This window comes from Sardina pilchardus, chromosome 20, assembly GCF_963854185.1.
Source record: "Sardina pilchardus chromosome 20, fSarPil1.1, whole genome shotgun sequence".
Lineage (NCBI taxonomy): Eukaryota > Metazoa > Chordata > Actinopteri > Clupeiformes > Clupeidae > Sardina > Sardina pilchardus.
Genome location: NC_085013.1, coordinates 27,383,221 through 27,388,220, shown reverse-complemented (window position 1 = coordinate 27,388,220; position 5,000 = coordinate 27,383,221).

Below are 5,000 nucleotides of genomic sequence, written 5' to 3'. Positions count from 1 at the left end.
CGAGATCTGATGGCCCCTACACCTCTGAGCTCACCATCTCCATGGAGACGCAGCATGTGGTTGTACGTACAAATCTGTGATATGCTACTGTGACTAAAATAGAACAAGAAACAGAGTCATACAAATGGTTATCTTTGTGATCTAGTCATCTTATACACCATGTACTTCTCTTGTTATGTCTATGTATATATCTTTATAAGCATAAGTGAATACACCCATGCTAAAGGTGACTAAAAAGTGGAATTAAAAAACATCTTGGAAATTGCAATAAAATAAAAAACAAAGCAATAAAAAACAAAAAAAACTGTTATATCCCATTTTTACTCTTTATTGATCCCTTAGAATATGTCCAAAAGTTGTCAAAAATGAAAAAGGCGACTAAATTGAGGGGCCAAGTGGATCAAGTCACACAAGGCTAAAAATGTAATATAAGACAGATGAGATACTGAGGGAGAACACTGTGAAATATATAACCCCTGTTACGATGGCCTTTGAACCCACTGTGTCCCTAACTGAGGTTAAGGGCTAAAAACCACCAACCACCGATCCGGTGGTCACCAACTTTTTCATATCTCTTGATAGAAAATTGATAGAGACTTAAAACTCATATATGTTGTTCATCTCTTTAAAGCGTTTTTTTGAGACGATCCATGACTTCCTGTGATAACCGGAAGTTGGTTTAAAACAGGAAGTAAACTTTAAAAAGGCTGTATCTCTGGGGAAAAAAAAACAAAAAAAGCTGTTGGGGCCAAAGTGTTGAGGCCAAAATCATGGTTTGAGAGATTGTGTAGGAGTATGTTTCAGACCATTTGGAGTTGAGTGGTACCCACTTTGTATGACATAAAAAAATCCCCCTTAGGATTTAACTTGACCAAAAAGTGTAGGCCTCAACAGCTTTTTTGTCTCAAAAAGCCGCTTTGAAGAGATGAACAACATGTATGAGTTTCAGGTCTCAAATTTTCTATCAAGAGATATGAAAAAGTTGGAGACCACCGGATCGGTGGTTGGTGGTTTTTAGCCCTTAACCTCAGTTAACACAGTGGGTTCAAAGGCCATCGTAACAGGGGTTATACATTTCACAGTGTTCTCCCTCAGTATCTCATCTGTCTTATATTACATTTTAAGCCTTGTGTGACTTGATCCACTTGGCCATTTTAAGCCCCTCAATTTAGTCGCCTTTTTCATTTTTGACAACTTTTGGACATAATCTAAGGGGTCAATAAAGAGTAAAAATGGGATATAACATTTTTATCCTGTTTATAGGATGGCATTCCGATCCCTCAAACAGAAAAAAATGGGTTTAAACCCCGTATTGTCCTTATGTAATAACACCGCATTATGTAATAATGTAATAAATGTGCATGCCATTATGTAATAATTGCCGCATTTTGTAATATCTGCCGCATTATGTAATAAACTTCTTGAACGCAATATGTAATACATTTTGCTGCATTATGTAATAAGTTATTACATATTGCGGTTGTTACTACATAATGCGGGGGTTGCGTTTTTTTTTTGTTGCCAAATGTAACAATTGGTGCATTATGTAGTAACCAACCAAAATTTACATTTTCGTTGATTAAAAACAGCATGATAATGTGTATTTTGCTCAAAAATGCTAAGTAAGAGGACAGTATGTCAACTATTGCTCAGCTTACATTGTAACAATCCACCTTTTAACTTTGGTTGTGCTCATTTAAACGCACAAGGGGTTCTTTTCAATTAATATTTGCAGTCATATTAGTCATGAGATCAAGTTTGGAGGTTAAGTGCTTCTGATAGTTAACCAATTTATTGTCAACTGGATGATGAATGACAGCAATTCTGTAGGCAAGATGGGTGTGCTATGCATTCTGTTTTCTGTTGTCAGATATTATTATATTATTGGCTAAGTTAGAGCTATGACATAGCCAACCATAAGCTAAGCTAACACATATTATCATAAAAGGTTAAGGTTTTCTTTTCAAGTTCATTGAGGACACAGTATCTCAGTCGAAATCCTGCTTAGTTTGTAGTACAACAAAACAAAATTAATAATAATAAATATAGCCGCAAGCGGTGATGGCGGGCCAGGACATTTCGGAATCTACTGTATAAAAGAAATACGTACTTGTTGGTGGGCATGTGCATTAGCAACACACATGCCCACCAAATTTGGTTAATTTTCATCAATGTATGTGTCAACCACAACAGACAACAGGCTAGGTGGCGTTATAGAGTCCCTAAGCCACAGCCTAGGCCAGAGCTCTGTCTCTGACTAAGGCTTAGTTCACACTGGCAGTCGAAATCCGATTTTTGCTTATCTGGATTGTATATAGCTTGAATTTTGGGTAGTCTGAACTGCACAAAACCGCATGAAATGCGATTTTTACAATGCTGATTCGCACCACATACGAAGGTGGTTTCAGTATCACTTACTATCGGATATGACTCAATCTGAACAGTTGAACCACTTGAATAGGATTTCAACATATCCCTTTCGTCATTTGCACTGCGACAAACAATTGCAAAGTAATTCTGAGTGACGGAAGTGATTAATTGATTGATTCAGCGTGTGCGCCAGGCCATGAGAACAGTCAGTCAGAAAGATCAGATTCTGATCGGATATGCAAGACATCGGATTTCGACTGCCAGTGTGAACTAAGCCTAACTGCAGCAATAACACACAAGCCTACCTAATTGTCGTGAATTAATGTGTCAACCATAATAGACAATGTGCTAGGTGGCGCTATAGAGTCCCTAAGCCACACCCTAGGCCAGAGCTCTATCCCTGGCTAGCTGTAGCAATAACACACATGCCCACCAATTGTGGCTCATTTTCGTAAATGTATCAACCACAACAGACAATGCGCTAGGTGGCGATATAGAGTCCCTAAGCCACACCCTAGGCCAGAGCTCTGTGTCTGACTAGCGGCAGCAATAACACACAAGCTCACCAAATTTGATTCATTTTCGTGAATGTATGTGTCAACCACAACAGGTAACACATTAGGTGGCGCTAGAGAGTCCCTGCCACACCCTAGGCCAGAGCTCTGTCTCTGAATAGCTATAGCAAAACACATGCCCACCAAATTTGGTTCATTTTCGTGAATGTATGTGTCAACCACAACAGACAATGCGCTAGGTGGCGCTATAGAGTCCCTAAGCCACACCCGAGGCCGGAGTTCTGTCTTTGACTAGCGGCAGCAATAATACACAAGCCCACCAAATTTGGTTGATTTTGTGAATGTATGTGTCAACCACAACAGACAACACGCTAGGTGGCGTTATAGAGTCCCTAAGCCACACCCTAGGCTAGAGCTCTGTCTCTGAGTAGCGATAGCAATAACACATGTGCCCACCAAATTTGGTTCATTTTCGTGAATGTTTGTGTCAACCACAACAGATAACGTGCTGCTGGGTGGCGCTATAGAGACCCGAAGCCACACCTTAGGCCAGAGCTCTGTCTCTGACTAGCAGAAGCAATTCCACATATAGCTGCCAGGTTACATCCAATTCAAAACCTTTTTTCTGCCTATAACACCAACTTCCTGTTTGTTAATAAGACGCCATAATTCTAAATTTCGCCATTTCAATATTTACTTCCAAAATTAAAAAATCTGGTCGCAATTCCTCTTGAGAAACCGCTCAAGATCATTTTAGAGCTTATATGACATGATTTCGATAAACTGTCTAGGTCTAGGAGAGTGTTTCAAAATATGTGATGTGCAAAAATCATAATCATAACTCAAATTCTTCTTCAAAGATTCACTATTAAGTTTAAATGTAAAATTGAATTTAATAGAACACACATATCCACCAAATCTGGGCCATTTCCGTGAATGTACAGTATGTGTCTACCACAACAGACAACACGTTAGGTGGCGCTATAGAGTCCCTGAGCCACATCCTTGGCCAGAGCTCTGTCACTTAGTAGTGTTACCAATTCCACACATAGCTGCCAAATTTCAAAAGTTTCAGAGCATGCCAAGTTGGTGAAAAAAAAGGCAAAACGTGGCCCGGAAGAAATTTAATCTGAGCAAAAACAATGAGGCCTTGCACCTACGGTGCAGCCGCTTCAGCAGTTCCCTCTATATACTGATAGTTTGGCTATCCACCTCTTTCCTTAACCCGGAAATAAGTATCGTTGCGATGGTTACGATACTGTCTTCAACTTCCGTTCATTCTGTTAACATGTGCGTTCTCCATAGCAAACTAGGTTATGCCTCAACTTAGATTTCGTTCGAAATGTTGACAATTCTGCCCTCAGCATGTATATACTGCATCACATATAACCGATATAAAATAGAAAAGTTGACTTTTATATGCGTTATGATATGTTAAGCACCGTAAACCGTCACGTTAAAACAGATACAATGCAGCTTCGCCGGAAATAGAAAACCGTCTCGGTGTCATGGCGACCCCCATTGTTGGCTGCGGAATATCGTGGATATGTGTGTGAAATGTGAGTCATGGCCTGTTTTACTGTAGGTAAAGAACATTGTTAAAATTCACTTATTATTCTGCAGTTCCATTGTGTGATCAGTGTGTTAGGCTGTATGTTGCAGCTGAATTGTTTTTCATTTAGTTGCTTAAATACTTAATTGCATCGTTAAATTAATACTTATTTGTAAGCATTAATTTTGAGTAAAAAACACATTATTAGGCTGTTTTTATTCAATGAAAATGTCGATTTCGGTTGGTTATTACATAATGCACCAATTGTTACATTTGGCAAAAAAAAAAAAACGCAACACCCGCATTATGTAGTAGCAACCGCAATATGTAATAACTTATTACATAATGCAGCAAAATGTGTTACATATTGCGTTCAAGAAGTTTATTACATAATGCGGCAGATTATTACAGAATGCGGCAATTATTACATAATGGCGTGCACATTTATTACATTATTACATAATGCGGTGTTATTACATAATGCGGTGCTACAGTCCTTCTAAGAGGTTCATAAAAATCGAACCAACACCTCCTTCAGCGAAGACAATTTTTCATTTTTTCTA